This window comes from Labeo rohita, unplaced genomic scaffold (assembly GCF_022985175.1).
Source record: "Labeo rohita strain BAU-BD-2019 unplaced genomic scaffold, IGBB_LRoh.1.0 scaffold_418, whole genome shotgun sequence".
Lineage (NCBI taxonomy): Eukaryota > Metazoa > Chordata > Actinopteri > Cypriniformes > Cyprinidae > Labeo > Labeo rohita.
In genome coordinates, this window is record NW_026129336.1 from 19,425 (window position 1) to 39,196 (window position 19,772).

The window sequence follows — 19,772 nt, forward strand, 5'->3', positions numbered from 1 at the left end:
TCACCAAAAATAAACACACATGTGTTAGTGAATACTTTAACAACAATATATTTCTTAAACTGGGATGGATGGCTAATATAAGTAAACAAATATAGCCGATTTTACAGAGAACAGGGCAACCCTTCCTACCTTCTCATAAGAAAACAGAGCTGTGGCTAAACAACAGCTCCACCCCTGTAATGAAGGCTCACACAACAATGAACCACAGCTCCCCCCTAAGGCTGGGTGGACATATTACATCTTGCCTACATATACATAAAGTAAATACAAAGTATTATTCGTTACCACACTTATGCTGTGCACGTTAGATCGCACGTGCAGAGACAGCGTACATTTAGAGTGCTAGCATCAGCTTCACGGCGATATCGATGCATTAAACATCAGAATGTTTGAATATAAACAAGCTTAAAAAACATGTGCACATATATATATATATATATATATATATATATATATATATATATATATATATATATATATATATATATATATCGGAAATAAACTTACTTTGAAGTTACGCACACTCATCTATGGCTTGAACACACGCGAGCCCTTCATCACATTTTAGCGGAACATGAGCAGCTGCGTCAAACTTTGGGGGCGGGTCTAAACTACGCTGTCAATATGACTCCCAATCTACCAATAAGAACAGAAATAATAAACTCCGGTAAACCTACTAAGCCTTTTCAACAAGTGTTAAGCATTAAAGCATTAACTGCAACAGTGTCAAAACAATCAATCTATTCTCACTCCAGAGGCGTCAAAAACTGCAGGACGGTCAAGCGCCTCTAGCGTCACTATGAAGACGTCAACGGCGCCCCTCGGCGTCACTATATCGACGAACTGGGACCTTCATTGATTTCAATGGGAAACTTTTGGCGTCAGAACACAGACGCGAAGGACGTGAGATGATCGCTATGAAATCACGTTCAGGAAGTCTCATTCAGCACACATCGCGATATTTGCCATCAGTTTACGTGTGCTGCAGGTTGGGTGAGTAGTCGTAAATACACTGTCTTAATGTTTGTTTTAAAATGTATCCTGTCTTCTTTATTAATCAGATTAGCGCCGTATGTTTATTCGCGTAATTATATCCGTCTTTGCGTTTCATTGCGTTTAACTAATCGAGCACACCTGTTAACTGAGGCGATTAAACTCTGTCACGTCATAGACCTTTGATCAGTTTTATATTTATATCAGGTTCAAAGATGTAAGTTGTATTTGTAGTAAAATCATGGTAACCACAACACGTACAACAGTTGTTGTAAGTTGTACTGTGATATTTTAAGTTAAAACATAGTAAACATGACACTTACCATGTTTTTACTCCAGTAACTGCAGTTGAACTGTGATATACGAAGATAAAACAAAACATGACACTTACCATGTTTTACCACATTAACTACAGTTTCACTGTGAAATTTAAAGTGAAAACAGTAAACATGATATTTACCATGTTTTTACCACGGTAACTGTAGTTGTACTTTGATATTTGAAGTTAAAACACAGTAAACAGGACACTTACCATGTTTTTGCCACACTAACTGTAGTTTTGCTGTGGCAGTTTCAGTAAAAAAGCACAATAACTACACCACTTATTATGCTTTTACTGCAATATCTTTAGTTTGACTATGAAATGTATAGTAATAGCACAGTAATCACCAAACTTACTATAGTTTTACCACTGTAATGCTAGTTTTGATGTGCTTTTACAACAGATACCACAGTAATCACTACAATTACTATTCCATGCTTGTCCCTTTAATGTAAAAAAAAAAAAGTAAACATTTTGCTCACAGATCATTATTAACATTCTCTATATAATTGTATTTTCTTTAGATGAAAAGACCTAAAGGAAGCCGTCAGTCCAGTCTTGTTTGTGGAGAGTCTTCATTTAGAAACAGAGAAGACAGAAAGCTGCAGAGGGAGACATTTGCAGTGGTAGGTCTGTGTTCGTTTTACCCTTTTATCAAACATTCCTGCTGTTATAATTTGTACAGCATATATAACATATATAACATGTTGTTTCTTAAACTTTTGCCCTGTCCAAATACTCACACTTGCAGTTTTGCACCTTGACTAATTGTATGACGGATTTCCTGTTTTTGGCCCAAGAGTTGAAGTGAACATGAAAACCACAAGTGTGTGTTGAACTTTTCATTACCTGATTGGACACATTATAGTGTGGTAAAAATGCGAGTGTTTACAGAGATTTATTTTTAGTTTCAACTTTTCATTTTAAAATACACTTCTAAATGTCTGTTCAGTATCTCCCTATAACAGATGTCAATTTAATTTGTGGTGCTTCTAATTAAGTGATAAACAAGCAGTTGCAAATGATGTACAAAATAAATATTCTTCTCTTTGCATAAAACATGCAACACTTTATTGCACCAAATTATTTGTAATATCTAATTATTATAATTATTATTTCTTTTTAACTTACATTGGAAAGGTTTCCGTGACATCTCACAAGATTTCACAATTTATTCCAAAACATGATGCGCGATGGGATACACTGAACCTCCTGAGCAGTGTTCAAAATGGTGTGGATTTAGTGTGCTTTAAGGGCACTGCAGTTTGGCATCATTAAGACCTGGGACAGTCTTGTGCACACACTTCCTGTCGCATGCATGTGCTATAAAGTGGCCAAGACTGTAAGTGTGGGTAATTGGACTGGGTAAAAGTTTTAAAAATGCCCCATTAGTACATCAAAGTCTTAATAATTCAATAATTCAGCTGAACACTTCTATGATATTGTACAAGTGTACTTGTAGACAGTCCTGCAGCGTTTACTGTACTGCTCATTGCCTCAGTCCCTGTACAGTCTCATTTGACACTATCACAATATTTGTAAATCAGTTGTGCCCCTTTTTGGAAAGCAGTCAGACGCCCCACACAGTCAGAAACTTGATATTGTCCATTGACTTCTTAATAAATTACTTCAAATGGGCCCCGTCAGCTCATTGTCCAACATTACATGATGTCTCTCTGCACCTCCTAATTTATCTGTTTCCATGAGTTCAAATGCTAGTTTGATGTTACATGTAATGTAATAGTAATGTAATATAATGTAAATGTCATACAGGATTACTCACAGATTGTGCTGTCCTTCTTTTTCAGGTCTCTACAATATCTAAACAACAGCTCCTTTATGAACCCTCACAAACCTTCCTAAAAACTGAAAGAGCTGTTACTGAGTCTCAGTGAGTCTTGCCATGATCAGCCCTTCCCAGGTACATTTTTTAATTGACATTTACTCATCAAATGCTCTGGTCTGAGTCTTATTTTGAATTAACTGAATTTTTTTTTTTAAGAGTAAGTAGAGAATTTCTTGTTTTACAGAAGAGAAGAAAGATCAAGGAAGTCCTTTGTTCAGGGTGAGGAATGAATATGGCCATCTTGTGCCCAAACAAAGAAGACAGAAGAGTGCACATGTCCACTGGTGTGTCTGTACTGAAGCAGTGCTGGATTATGTAGTACAGCATTTTATGATGATCTCTCACAGGACTGTTCATGCAGCAGTGATTATTCTTTTTTTGTAATAATTTGTAATTTTATTTATTTATTTACTTATTTACTGGGTACAACTTAAAATTGTAGCATGTTAGCAAAGTGTGACTGGAACATTTTTTAAGTTTTAAAAACCACACCAGCTGTTTTTCAGCAGTGTTATAAAAGTGGTTTAGTTGATGTAAACAGTTTACATTATTAATTTGTTTTGTAAATGTTGTGTGTAATAAATTGTTGATTAATAGTTGATTGGTTTGAAGCAAGGCCTTACACTACACAGACTAAAACACATTGTGTTTTAAGATGGAAGCAAGAGAAATCATGAACTTTGGAGAAAGATTCTAGAAGAAAAAGACGCATTTACTGCAGCAATAGATGAATTCTAGGTTTCAACGATGTGACTGACATCTGCTCCCTTATGTGGCCACATAGACTCTGCACATGTGAAATTTCATGTGTGAAAACATGAAAATCACATGTTAAACGTGTGTCATGCACATGGGAAACGTGTGGTTTTGGAACATTGTTCATGTGAATACCATGTGAAACATGTATACCATATACAACTCAATAAATATTTAATCCTGTTTAAGACCTTAGTTGTATAGTAAAATTACATTCCAAGTTTTATTGAGCAATCCTTACACTATTCATGTTATGAAGAACTTAAAATGATACAGTCTAATTGGCCATTTTTATCAATCGTAAAGAGATAGTTCACCCAAAACTGAAAATTCTGTCATTAATTATTCACCCTCATGTTGTTCCAAACCCAGAAATTCGAGAGCTTTCTGACCTGCTTAGACAGCAGAGCAACTGAAACTGATCTGAGCTGGATCATGACATCACTGAATCAACGATGAACTGACTTTAAAAACTGAGTGTTTACTGTTGTCCTTCTGCATTATTACACACTATTTTTCCTATTTAATACTGTAGAGCTGCTTTGACACAATCGGAATGGTTAAAAGTGCTAATAAATAGCACTTTAAAATAGCTAATAAATAAAGGTGACTTGACTTGAAACTTCCCAGGCCCAGAAACAGCAAGGACATCCGTAAAACAGTGCATGTGACATCAGTGTTTCAACTGTAATTTTATGAAGATATGAAAATACTTTATGTGCAAAAATAAAAAGTAATAAAAATGTTTAAAAAAAAATGCAGCATTTCAGGTATATAAAAAAAAAAAATGTGACTCATTGTTCCCATGGCATGAAGTTGATATGGCATCTCCCCCATTCCAACCCTGATGTCAACGGACAACGAGTTCCTGAGCACAGGAAACCTGGGAAATGGAGTCCGGGCTGATTAGCAATTGCAAGGGATAGAGTGCCCTCTAATAGAGTTCATGGGCACTCCAGCTGGTGATCGTAACACTTCTATTTTCTTTTTCTTGAGTCTTTGATACCAAAAACTTAAATTCCCCAGTCTACTGACCACCATTCAGCTTCATTTATTGATTCTTGCAGAATCAGAATCAGAAAGAGCTTGAATGCCAAGTATGTTTGCACATACAAGGGATTTGCTTTAGTGTCATAAGCTTCCAGTACACAGAGACAACAACAGACAATAAAAATAAGGTGAGAATTTAAAAAATACACACATGTAAATATAAATAGACAAAAATTTGAAAAATAAATTGAAAGGAAAAGACATGACATGTGGCCAAGTAGGTGACCCATACTTGGAATTTGTGCTCTGCATTTCACCCATCCAAGTGGGTTTGGAGGGGTTTGGGGGGGGGTGCACAAAACATCATGCTTGACATCAATTTCCCCAGTCTCACCAGCTGTTGCCTATCTGTCAGAAAGCTGACGATCCATTGACAGATAGAGCTAGGAACAGAGAGCTGGTTTAGTTTGGTCTGAAGGAGTGTTGGAATGATGGTGTTGAAGGCTGAGCTGAAGTCCACAAACAGGATCCTCACATAAGTCCCTGGTTTGTCCAGATGTTGCAGGATGTACGGACACGGTCATTGTACTCACTGTTGTCAGAAACTTAAAAACCAGGCACACAGAACTCCTGACAAGCTCATACAACTACAGCAATTAATTTATCATTGTTAGTGATACATTAAAATCATGTTTGCCTTGTTACTTTGTCATGTATTATGTTTTGTTATGCACTTGTCATACAACTGTACTTGAGTTCTACATCTGTCTCACCTCAGTTCAGTTTGTGACGGTAGTGATGGACCGTGCGCTCAGAGCATCATGTGATTCACATCAACCTGTTTTATTAAACCTCTTCACATAACAAAGAGGCTTTATCATTGTTAAACACAGCCATAATAAATCTGAGCAGGGACGCACTGAGAAGGAAGAGAACAAATAATATTAACAAATAGTAAATAGAAAATATATAATAACAAATTAATTTATACTTTGACCTTCCATTTAATTAATTTAATGCTCATCTGTAATAATAATAATACCCACCACCAAAACACGAAAGAACATGTTTGTCAACAGTCTTCAGTCAATGGTTTTTTTCTCACTTCATCTTCATAAAGTTGAACCACTATGCTTTTCTGCGAAATAATGGTGACGTCTGGTGGTTAAACCAGACACCATATACTGGTTTCCCTTTTGGTAAACCTCATTAGAAAATGTGAGTTGAGAGGATTAGTTTCACAAATTAAGTGAATAAGAATCATTATTGTCATTGTATGCACACAGTAGTGCACAACAACCAAATGGGGTTAGATGCTCTAAAAAACACCTAAAAACAGTGAGTAATAAACTAGTTGGGAAAACGACAATAAATAATATGATCAGTAGTGCAGCAACAGTTATTTGTCTTTTTGACGCGATCAAGCCGAGGTCGAATCCGCCTATTGCTGAACTTTTTTTTCTCCTTTTTCAAATCTCATATCACATTAGAAAGGCATTTATTTTTCAATAAAAATACAGGAAATGATTGAAAAGTTCAAAATAATGTAAATAAAGGGAGGACTTTATTGTCCCAATAAGGTGGCATCCATTTAATAATTTGAATTAAAAGTATAGTTTAGACTCAATACATCATTATTGAATGCTTTTTTATAAGTGTACTGCAGTGCTGGGGTGCAGATAATTAGCACTATTTGCAATATGTAGTATAAATAGCAGAAAATGCAGAGTCTATAGCTGTTTGCACTTATTGTAAATAGCCGCTGCATAATTGTATAGTTATGATTAATATAGACAGTATATTATGATGGGAGCAGTATAGACCTTTAATGCAACAACAGTATTCTGTTTGAAGTGATATAGTGCAAGAAACAGTACCTTGACAGTACAGCATTGCACATAATGTTCACAAATTGTAAATAATCTTCACTGTTATGCATCATAATCTATTAGTTTAACAATACACAATACACTGTGCTACTATTGTTTATTAATAATTGTAATATATTGATTCATACCTGCTTTAAAATGATGAACATATATTTAATCATCAATATAAACATATTGGTCTTCAATGAGCTCATTTAGTGGAAAACAGGTCTGCTGGCTGTTCTCCAGTTATTTCAGATCACATGGGTTACATAATTATCCTTTGCTTGAACAGCAGCTACACTAATTATTCTCCATTTGCTTTTCACCCATCCTGAGGAAACTAGAGATTACAGAAGCTCCAGTCTGGATCTGACTTCTAAAGACAGATGACCCAATCACCATGAAGAGAAGACACAAACCCTGAACCAACATACAAAACATCATTATAATCACAAGACGTAATCCTTGATTTAATTAGTTGTTGTTTCTGCTTAAATGAACACATGCTGTCTGCTAACTAGAATCTCTGTCGAATCTCATAACGGTATATTTATGCCATATGGACGTTACTTAGTCGCCTCCAGTGCTGGGGAAAGTTACTTTTAAAAGTAATGCATTACAATATTGCGTTACTCCCTAAAAAAGTAACTAATGCTACATTTGAGTTGCTTTTTAAATCTGGGCTGGGCCTGCTTGTTTGTCTTAATATAAAAAAGTTATTCTTTTACAAATGTAAAAGCCCTTTTCACAACAAAAGTGAAATGAATACGCCTCAGGCTGAAGGGAATGTAAATTCATGTCTGTACAGTAGAGGGCGCCACTCAAACAAATTGGTTGAGGAATATGATGCAGGATAAAGTTCAACACTATTCAGCAATAACAAAATAAAACACAAAGTGTCATTTTAGCTTAGTATGCTTTAATTGGATCATCAAAGGTCAGTAGGAAAGACATTGCCTAATAAAAAGGGATTAAATAAATAAATGACGAGAAACACAAGAGCTGTCAGTCAAGACATGGGGAACAACTGACATTACTTATTTGAAAAAGTTTCTCAGATTTTTCCTTCTAAATTAGAAAGTAATGCCTTACTTTAATACTAGTTATAAAAAAAAAAAATCTGATTACGTAACTCGCATTACCCCGAAGGCTGTTCATCTATGATAACAGATCACTCTTAACTGTAATGGTTTAGCTCCTCAGTACCTGAGCGAGCTCTTATCGCATTATAGTCCCTCACGTCCGCTGCGTTCTCAAGACTCTGGTAATTTGATAATACCGAGAATATCAAAATCAACTGCGGGCGGCAGATCATTTTCTTATCTAGCACCCAAACTCTGGAACAATCTACCCTACAATGTTCGGGACACAGACACACTCTGTCAGTTTAAATCTAGATTAAAGACACATCTCTTTAACCTTGCTTACACTAATAACTAATTAACATATTCTTATAATTCAAATCCGTTAAAGGATTGTTAGGCTGCACTAATTAGGTCTTTCCGGAACCGGGAACACTTCCCATAACACCTGATGTACTCAGTGCATCGTCAGAAGAATGGCATCTACGCTAATATTAGTCTGTTTCTCTCTTATTCCGAGGTCACATCAACCACCAGATCCAGTCCGTATCCAGATCAGATGGTCACTGCAGTCCCCCGGATCCAGTCCGAACCCAGCCCACATGGTGGATCGGCACCTAGAGACGACCTCTACCGCCCTGAATGTCAGCGGAGTCTACATCAACTAGATGAGCCCCAGAGACGGATCCACAGTGAAGACCACATCACCTAGACGGCTGTCGGCACAGGACCACGGGAACTTTTGGCCAGAGGAGAACTGGCCCCCCCGACTGAGCCTGGTTTCTCCCAAGGTTTTTTTCTCCATTTGTCACCGATGGAGTTTTGGTTCCTTGCCGCTGTCGCCTCTGGCTTGCTTAGTTGGGGACACTTTCTCTTAACACAATATTGCATTTTATTTTATTGTTTTTGATTAACTACCTTTACCTATAATGTGAGTGTTTAATGTTGCCTTTGGCATTGTTGATGTACTGTTTCCTATTTAATACTGTACAGCCGCCTTGTCACAATTCTGTATTGTTAAAGGCGGTATATAAATAAAGGTGACTTGACTTGACTTGACTTATCTAGGGCCCAAACTCTGGAACAATCTACCCTACAATGTTCGGGACGCAGACACACTCTGTCAGTTTAAATCTAGATTAAAGACCCATCTCTTTAACCTCTCTTACACATAACACATTAACATATTCCTATAAGTCAAATCCATTAAAGGATTGTTAGGCTGCATTAATTAGGTCAACCGGAACCGGAAACACTTCCCATAACACCTGATGTACTCAGATCAGACAGTGGATCTGCACCTAGAGACGACCTCTACAAAGCAGACTGACAGTCAATACATGTTTCTACATTAAGTCAAGTCAAGTCACCTTTATTTATATACCGCCTTTAACAATACAGAATTGTGGCAAGGCGGCTGTACAGTATTAAATAGGAAACAGTACATCAACAATGCCAAAGGCAACATTAAACACTCACATTATAGGTAAAGGTAGTTAATCAAAAACAATAAAATAAAATGCAATATTGTGTTAAGAGAAAGTGTCCCCAACTAAGCAAGCCAGAGGCGACAGCGGCAAGGAACCAAAACTCCATCGGTGACAAATGGAGAAAAAAACCTTGGGAGAAACCAGGCTCAGTCGGGGACCAGTTCTCCTCTGGCCAAAGTTCCCGTGGTCTTGTGCCGACAGCCGTCTAGGTGATGTGGTCTTTAATGTGGATCCGTCTCTGGGGCTCATCTAGTCGATGTGGTCTCCGCTGACATTCAGGGCTGTAGAGGTCGTCTCTAGATGCTGATCCACCGTCTGGGCTGGGTTCGGACTGGATCCGGGGGACTGCAGTGACCATCTGATCTGGATACGGACTGGATCTGGTGGTTAATGTGACCTCTGAAATAGGAGAGAAACAGACTAATATTAGCGTAGATGCCATTCTTCTGACGATGCACCGAGTACATCGGGTGTTATGGGAAGTGTTCCCGGTTCCGGTTGACCTAATTAGTGCAGCCTAACAATCCTTTAACGGATTTGAATTATAAGAATGTGGATTTGTTATGTGTAAGCAAGGTTAAAGAGATGGGTCTTTAATCTAGATTTAAACTGACAGAGTGTGTCTGCGTCCCGAACACTGTGGGGTAGATTGTTCCAGAGTTTGGGCGCTAGATAAGAAAAAGATCTGCCGCCCGCGGTTGATTTTGATATTCTCGGTATTATCAAATTGCCAGAGTTTTGAGAACGCAGCAGACGTGAGGGACTATAATGCGATAAGAGCTCACTCAGGTACTGGGGAGCTAAACCATTCAGGGCTTTATAAGTAATTAGCAAGATTTTAAAATCTATACGATGTTTAATAGGGAGCCAGTGCAGTGTAGACAGAACCGGGCTAATATGATCATACTTTTTGGTTCTAGTAAGAACTCTAGCTGCTGCATTTTGGACCAGCTGGAGTTTGTTTATTAAGCGAGCAGAACAACCACCCAATAAAGCATTACAATAATCTAACCGTGAGGTCATAAACGCATGAATTAATGTTTCAGCATTTGACATTGATAGCATAGGTCGTAGTTTAGATATATTTTTGAGATGGAAAAATGCAGTTTTGCAAATACTAGAGATGTGGTTTTCAAAGGAAAGATTACCATCAAACAGCACACCTAGGTTCCTAACTGATGACGAAGAATTGACAGAACAGCCATCAAGTATTAGACAGTGTTGTAGGTTATTACACGCTGAGGTTTTAGGCCCAATAACTAACACCTCTGTTTTTTCAGAATTTAGCAGTAAGAAATTACTTGTCATCCATTTTTTAACTCAACTACACAATCCATTAGTTTTTCAAATTGGTACGTTTCGCCAGGCCGCGAAGAAATATAGAGCTGAGTATCATCAGCATAGCAGTGAAAGCTAACACCATATTTCCTGATGATATCACCCAAGGGTAACATGTAAAGCGTAAAGAGTAACGGCCCTAGTACTGAGCCTTGTGGTACTCCATACTGCACTTGAGATCGATATGATACCTCTTCATTTACTGCCACGAATTGATGGCGGTCAGATAGATACGATTTGAACCATGCCAATGCACTACCACTAATGCCAACATAACTCTCAAGTCTATTCAAGAGAATGTTGTGGTCAACAGTATCAAACGCAGCACTAAGATCCAGTAGCACTAACAGAGAGATACAACCACGATCGGATGACAAGAGTAGATCATTTGTAACTCTAATAAGAGCAGTCTCAGTACTATGGTACGGTCTAAAACCTGACTGAAAATCCTCACAGATATCATATTTCTGTAGGAAGGAAGATAACTGTGAGGATACAACCTTTTCTAATATCTTTGACAGAAATGGGAGATTCGAGATAGGTCTGTAATTAGTTAATTCGTTGGGGTCTGATGCGACACTGTAATTGACGGCTGCATAGTGACAATTTTGTCTCTAATTGTATCGATCTTAGAAGTAAAGTAGTTCATAAAGTCATTACTGCTATGCTGATGGGCATAGTCAGTGCCTGTTGGTTCTTTATTTTTTGTTAACTTAGCCACTGTATTGAATAAATACCTAGGGTTATGTTTGTTTTCTTCTAAAAGAGTCGAAAAGTAATCAGATCTGGCCGATTTTAACGCTTTTCTGTACGATAGGGTACATTCCCGCCAAGCAGTACGAAAAACCTCTAATTTTGTTTTCCTCCAGCTGCGCTCCATTTTCCGGGCTGCTCTCTTTAGGGCGCGAGTGTGCTCGTTATACCACGGGGTCGGACTATTTTCCTTAATCTTCCTTAGGTGCAGAGGAGCGACCGTATCTAGAGTCCTGGAAAAGAGAGAGTCAATAGTTTCTGTTACATCATCAAGTTTTTCTGAGCTATTGGACATGCTGAGGAATTCAGATAAGTCAGGAAGATTACTTAGAAAGCAATCTTTTGTAGTAGAAGTGATGGTTCTACCATACTTGTAATAAGGAGTTGAATTTACAGTTTTAGTCATCTGGAGAATACACGAGACTAGATAATGATCAGAGATATCATCACTTTGCTGCAGAATCTCAACGGCATTGACATCAATTCCATGTGACAGTATTAAGTCTAGAGTATGATTTCGACAATGAGTGGGACCTGACACGTGTTGTCTAACTCCAATAGAATTTAGAATGTCTGTAAATGCAGCTGCCAGCGCATCATTTTCAATATCAACATGGATGTTAAAGTCACCTACTATTAAGACCTTATCTGTAGCCAACACCAGCTCAGATATAAAATCAGCAAATTCTTGAAGAAAATCTGTATGGTGCCCTGGTGGCCTGTATACAGTAGCAAGTACAAACGTCATAGGGGATTTATCATTAACACTTGTTTCTCTGGATAATGTTATATGAAGCACCATTACTTCAAATGAGTTATACTTGAAATCCGCTCTCTGTGAAACACAAAAAAATATTGCTATAAATTGTAGAAACACCTCCCCCTTTACCTTTTAGACGTGGCTCATGTTTATAACAGTAATCATGAGGAGTAGACTCGTTTAAGATAATGTAATCATCTGATTTTAGCCAGGTTTCTGTCAAACATAGCACATCTAGGTTATGATCAATGATCATATCATTTACAAAAAGCGCTTTTATAGAGAGGGACCTGATATTCAAAAGGCCAAGTTTTATCATTTGTTTCTCTGTATTATGCAAGTTTTTTATTTGTTGAACGTTGATTAGATTGTTACTCTTAAATTGGTTTGGACGTCTTTTGTATTGTCTAGCTCGGGGGAACAGACACAGTCTCTATAGCATGATATCTAGGTGTAAGGGTCTCTATGTGCTGAGAATTAACTGGTTTTGGTGACGTGAGGCGGCTAGCAGACGGTCGGATTAGCCAGTCTGTCTGCTTCCTGACCTGGGCCCCAGTTAGTCAAGTGCAAACTCTAAGACTATATGCCATATTACTAGAGAGAAGAGCAGCACCACCCCTGGAGGGATGAAGACCATCTCTTTTCAACAGGTCAGGTCTGCCCCAAAAACTTGTCCAATTGTCTATGAAACCTATGTTTCTCTGCGGGCACCACTTAGACATCCAGCCATTTAGTGAGGACAGTCTGCTATGTATCTCGTCACCACGATACGCAGGGAGGGGGCCAGAGCAAATTACAGTGTCTGACAGCGTACTCGCAAGTTCACACACCTCTTTAACATTATTTTTAGTGATCTCCGACTGGCGAAGTCGAACATCATTTGTGCCGACGTGAATAACGATCTTACTGAATTTACGTTTAGCATTAGCCAGCACTTTTAAATTTGCCAAGATGTCAGGCGCTCTGGCTCCCGGTAAACATTGGACTATGGTGGCTGGTGTCTCTATTTTCACGTTCCGTACAATAGAATCGCCAATAACTAGAGCACTTTGATCAGGTTTCTCAGTGGGTGCGTCACTGAGTGGGGAGAACCTGTTTGATGTTCTGATCGGAACGGAAGAGCGGTGTTTTGACCCGTGACTATGCCGCCTCACAGTCACCCAGTTGCCCTGCTGCAAAGGCGAAGTTACCGGAACCGAACAATGTACGGGACTTCCTGATCTAGTCGCATCCAAAGCCGTATCTAATGCCCTCACATTCTTACTATCCTCGATTAAAGTTTGGATGCGTGTCTCTAGTTCTGAAATCTTCTCTGTCAGCCTAACTATTTCCCTGCATTTATCACATGTGAATCCCTCGCTGCCGACAGAGATTGATAAACTATACATATGACAGGTGATGCAGGTTACCAGGAAAGGAGAAGAAGCCATTACTCACCGTAGTTGTAGAACGATTTCAACTCACCACTGTTGTCTGATGAACTTGTGTAGAAAAAGGCGTAGAGAAAAAGTAAAAGTGAATGGCAAGCTAACCGGCTAACACACTACAAACACGCTGCACTCGCGGTTGTAGAATAAAAACGAGCGATCAACGAGAGCGAGGGAAAAAAGGAAAGCGGTAGTAGACGTGAATAGAGATGTGAGTGGGAACGCAAATGGCAGGCAAACCGGCAAACGGAATGCTAACGCACAGCGCGGCGTTGCACTCGCGGTTATAGATTAAAAGCAAGCGATCGGATTGGTTTGATGGATAATAACAGAAATCTGGTGGGGAAAAAGCTATATTTTATCACTTTAAACAACAGAAAGTAATCAAACTTCGTGCAAGTGGCTACGCGAGCATGCCAGTCCATCACAAGAAATAAGCACTGAATGCGACGATCGCATTCAACTCCCTCAAGAGCTGAAAGCGCAGCTGGCTACTGCACACACAGCCCGCGAGCCCTGTGTAAACGGGTATGAGAGCGTGTCTGCCTCTGGCAACAAGCAATAAATGCGATGATTTCATTCAACTCCCTCGAGAGCTGATATTCGCTTAGTCCTCACCATATAAAGACCGTATGAAAGGTGCGGGTAAAGAACGCAATAAACTCCACGGGAGCAAAGAGAGCTTGCTCCTTACCACGCATCGTCACACGCGAGCCGTAATAAAACATTTGGTGAGAAACATGCACTCAATTTAAGCTTTTGGTTACAGACAAAAGGTCAGTGAAGACGAAGAAGAGACCGTCCTGTTCTACCCTGTTCTGTCCTTTTATACTATGGTCGCACTGGTAGTGACGCGCCGGCAGCGACGAGTCGCGCCCGAAGTGGCGTCATAGGCTGTCGCCGGCCAACTCTGTTGATGTTTTTGTATGTAGACTTCAGACACGGGTCACGCAGACGGCATTCCCCATAGCGCCCCCTAGAGGACGCAGTTTGAGTTCCTCGAAAGGGAACATGTTTTGTGAATACGGGCCCGGATCTACAAGTGAGCTGAACAGGACAGAAGAGACTAGATATCACCGTCAGATTCATGGAGTAAAATCAGACAATCAGTATGAAATGAGCAGAAGCTTTAGCTCCAGATATGTTTGCTGAGGTTTGCTGGTAAAGCCCCAGAAATAAAATATGCATTAATATTTCCTGTTGAGTCATTAATATTTTCATTTATTGATAATTTATTGATTGCATATTCACAGAAGATGATTTTGAGTTATTAGTTGGTTAATTACATGGCTTTAAACATATTTAAAGGTCATTTCTAAATTTACACATGCAATATTTCATCAACAGGCTTTATCATTAATATCCTTATCTTTTTTTGGTTCATAATAGAGATTAAGTCGTTTGATCAGTAATAAACTGTCATATACATCAAACATTTTAAGATTTACCCATCATGCATGTCTTAAGGATATGAATCTTGTCTTAAATCCTCATTTTATATTTGATGAAGCTCTGATTTTCTGAAGTGTAGATGAGCTCAGAGTCTCAATGAAACTCATTTCTGACTGTGATCTGAACCTGAGAGGAGACACAAGAGTCTCCTCCTTCATCTTCTACATTAGATGTATTGATCCAAACTCTCAATTGCATCCTGTTTTGTGTGTGTTCTCCATTCATATGGAATCTCACCGCTCCCCTCAAATGTTTTCCTGTAGTATTTTTCCAGATCTTGCTGGAATTTGCACACAAACCACTTCCAATAGGTTAGATTAGAGAGGCCAGGCGTGATGCTCCAGATGGCATTTTGAAGCCCTTCTATTTTGATTTTCTTCCAAACACATCTTCCATCTTGTGTATTAACATTAAGATTATTTGCCACTAAATCTGTGCAAATATCAGTACAGAGTTTATATGTTGAATTGTAAGATATGTCATTAATTCCAGCCACTCTGTGGAAAGGAACACTGTGATCTCCATGATGGTTTTCTGTGGTGTTGGTGCAGATTGATTTACAGAACGGACACTGAACCCAACAGCACTGACACAAGTGATCAATCAGAAGCTCATCTGGTCTAAACTTATAGTCCAGCTTTGTATGTGTGTTGAATCTGCTGCTGATGTCACACATTATAGCAGTAAGTTCTTTCTTTATCACTTCTTCTAGGAGGTTGAAATCATCAACATCACCATGTTTGACTCCATTGAGGTCTTGTAGACTCTCTGCTCAATGGGCCCTTTCAGTTTCTGCCAAAAACAGCAGCTGGTGTTGCTCCATGACAGTATTTCTGGAAAATACTATAGTACTCTTCTGTCTTTTTCTCAACATGTATTACAGGATCATTGTCTTCTCTGAACAGTCTGTGTTGTTCAGTGATCATCCTGTTTGCTCTTTTACAGATGGAAAGAACCAAATCCATGAAGAATTCAATCTTGAACACATATTTCACTAGTGATCCGTCCTGATGATCTATTACTCTTGCTCTGATGTAACGTATGGGTTGTTGAATGCAGCTGATGTTGTAGCCAATCAATGAAATGTTGAATGACTGAATCTCTTTGTCTGTCTGCAGAACAACATCTGCTTCATCCTCATTAGACAGAAAATAACTTAACGTTTCTTTAGCTCTTGCAATGGCATTTTTAATATATGCATTAATTCCTGTGCTTCTCTTTGCCTTCACATAATGTGAAAAACTCTGTACAGTGAAAATATTATTGTATTCAATGCTCTCCTTCCAGTGATCTACAGGAGCACTATAATAGACGTCTCTGAGGATCTCTCTCACATCTCTCATTATGTCAATGTCTCTGATTACAGGAGTGTCTCTGATAATCATCTTCACACTCTGTTCCCAAAACAAATCAAACTCTTTCTTCAGTGTTTCTTCATCATTTGCTTTGTCTTTGAGTTGTAAGGCGAGTTCTTTGCTCTTTTCATAGAGAGTGTCTTCATGATATTTCCTCAGATCATCAGTCTTATTCTTCAGGTGTCGCTGCTGAAGAATCTCATTTAATTTCCTCTTTGTTTTTTCTCACAATGTTTTCCTGAAGCTCTTTGATTTTGATGTCAAATGATGTTTTCCATTGAGTCAGTATATCTGCATCTCTGTCTTTTTCAAAGAAATTTGCCATAGATTTTTTCACTTCTTCACTTGTCTTCTTCAGTTCTCTGTGAAGATCAGTTTCCTCAACCTCATGAATTGCTCCATTTTCTATTTTGTTGTGTAGTTTGTTCTCAGTTTTCATCATGGCTCTGTGAAGACTCCAGGACCATCCAAGCTGAAGATAAATTGTCTATTCAGTAAAGCCTCCCAGAGATCTTTAAAAAGATCTTTGAAGTCTTTCAGCATCATTCCATGTGATTTTGAAGCATGAGACAGAATAGTTTCCTTCAGTTCTTGAATGTTCTCACAGTAGTTTGGGTTTGGTGGTGCCATTGGTGGGTTTCCCTCCCAGAACTGAGGAATAAACTTCACATCATTCTGAGCATCAAATCTAATGACATCACTGAAACATTCTGCATCACAGTCTTCCTCTTCAGCAGCGAGTTTTGTCGTCTCATCCAGTGTCTCCTGCAGTCGTCTCCTTCTCTCCATGTTTTTCTCTCCAGCTGTGACGTCTGAAATGTTCTGATGAACAAACACACAGCTGGGATTCAGTCTGACCTTCTTCATCCTCATGAAGGCCTGAACAACAAACTGAAGAATGTCCTGCATCTCAGATGGGTTTTCTCCAAAGATGCTGATCAAGGTCAGATTTCCCAGACCAACAACAAATGTGGCCAATTCATTGTCATGATGTCTTGTTGATCTTCCAGCCAGTTTTGGAGCATAAAGACCCTCAGTATCAACAACCAGAATATAGTCAAAGTTCATCTGTGTTTTTATCTCGTCTGAGACTCTGATCAGCTGCATGAAAGCTCCTCTGGTTGTTCTGCCATCACTGACGGCAAACTGGAGTCCAAACATGGCATTCAGCATGGTGGATTTCCCAGAGCCTCGAATCCCTAAAACTGACAGCACAAAGACTCTCTGGTCTCCCAGTTTGTGGATGAGTTGATCTAGAACAGCAGAGATCCAGATCACAGGAACATGAGCAGCGTCTCCATCCATCAGCTTCAGTGGAAATCCACAGATCATCATCTCTGCTGCGAGACTCGGGAGAGAAGAGAAGTCAATCTGCAGGTCTTCCTTGTTCTTCCTCACAGATGAACATGATTCATAGATCTGACCGATCTCCCTCATGATGTGCTCCACACCAAAAGATGTAGCTTGAAGATCCTCAGATATTTTCTCAAGTTCTGCTTGTTCAGCTGTTCAGATTTGTAATGATACTCTTTCAGTTTCAAGACTGACCACTTTACATCATATGTGTGATGTAGAACAGACATATAAGCTGATGTATATTCATCCAGAAAAAGTTGAGGAAAAAAAACTTCTCATGTTCACCATGTGAGTTCATTTCATTAATAAAAAGCTTCATAAACACACTGATGTCAGATTCATGCTGTTGTTGAGGGATTTTGTTCATTTCCATTTGTTTTCTACTTATTTCCATTTCTGTCTCATCTGCTCGAGGTCGATGTAGTTCTTTGTTCTTCTGACTCCACTGATGCCACAGTTTCCCCTGATGAGGCAGAAATGATTCCTTGATTTCTGTCAGATCTTTGTTCTCCAGTAAACTCATCATCTGCTGTGCTGCTGCTCTTCCTCTACTGCAGTCATCATCATCTTCCTCATCTACTCTGATGTCTGAGCGTTTGGACACATCTTCAACTCTGAAAGTGGAGGATGATTCTGAGAGACAATCATTTATGGCTCTTCTGAGTTCTTCAGATACATCTGACTGATTCCTGTCTTTCAGACCCATCTTGAATTTCCCTTTCCTTATCTTCATTACAGTAGATTCATCCTCACTAAAAAGACAAATGAGTGGCTTTCTGTTCCTGTACAGGTTTTGGATTATTGCTGCATGTCTGTCATTCCTGTCCAGTCGTGGTAGAAGAACAACATTGACTGAGCTCATTTCAGTGAAGATCTGCAGCTGTTTCTCATGGTCTGCTGCATCACCGTGTAGATTACAGAACACAACACACTCAGTGAATTTATCATTATGTGATCCAGATGGACAGAACCAGGCGATCTCCACCACTCCATCCATCAGGACTCTGGTTCTGCTGCTGCCTGGGCAGTTCCTGTGGAAGAACGTGTCGTGTTTCTCATTGATCAGATTGTTCATCAGCTGAGACTTGGATGAAGACACAGAGCCAAACCTGAAGAAAAACACCATTGGAGTTTGTGTGTTGTAGATCGGCTGGATTCGACTGATGATTTTATTGTAGGTGTTTCTGATCTTCCAGCTCTTGTTGATTTGTCTGAATGTCAATTCATCAGTTGTAAATGTTTTACTCATCATTCGTAGATCTTTCCCCACCAGTGTGTATACCCACACAACCTGTAACCGGCAGGTTTGTAAAACATTTACAACTGATGAATAGTTTACACTTTAGGTTAGGGGATGCAGAAAGATTTGTAAATGATTTATTCATGCGTTCACACTACAGGTTTTGAATATTTGTTGTGTGTACTGCAATGTAAGGGCTGACTGGTGAGTGTAAAGATGGTAAACACATGGAGTATTTCAGCGCTGTGCACCCGATGTGATCCTCATTGGAGGGTAAAACTGGTTCACAATCATCACTAGATCCCACACACTCCACACAGAACACAAGTCTGTGCTGATGAGAGAAAGGGTTTACACGTTTATTCACTTGACAGCAAATCATTTATTATCATTCAAATCACATATTATTAAAAAAAAAAAGATTTAGAATAATTGCATTTTTGTGCTTTTCAACTTAACACTTATTAATAATTTATAAACACATAGTCATGTTTCAACTGAACATTATTATAAAGTGTTACCCTTGTATGTTATATGTACAGCAGCTGTATTTCTTACATGCTCACAGCAGCATGTTGTTAATGTATTGGCAGTAGCAAGTCTCGGTACTTGCTCTGCTGCAGCAGAAACGTAGCAGATCTATTCCACCAAGACCAAACACATTAACATGTACATGGCATTGTCATGTACATTACCATGCCAATCTCTCTGAGAGTTGTCATGACAGAACTGATGTTAATT

At 38.9% G+C, this 19,772-nt stretch overlaps 1 long non-coding RNA gene across 1 annotated transcript; it reads left to right on the forward strand.

Annotated features, from left to right (window-relative positions):
• The first annotated feature begins 849 nt into the window (after nucleotides 1–849).
• On the forward strand, nucleotides 850–3,223 carry LOC127160662 (uncharacterized). The gene is made up of 3 exons (XR_007826812.1): nucleotides 850–993; nucleotides 1,840–1,941; nucleotides 3,089–3,223. It is a non-coding gene; the product is annotated as an uncharacterized LOC127160662 (long non-coding RNA).
• The last annotated feature ends 16,549 nt before the right edge of the window (nucleotides 3,224–19,772 follow it).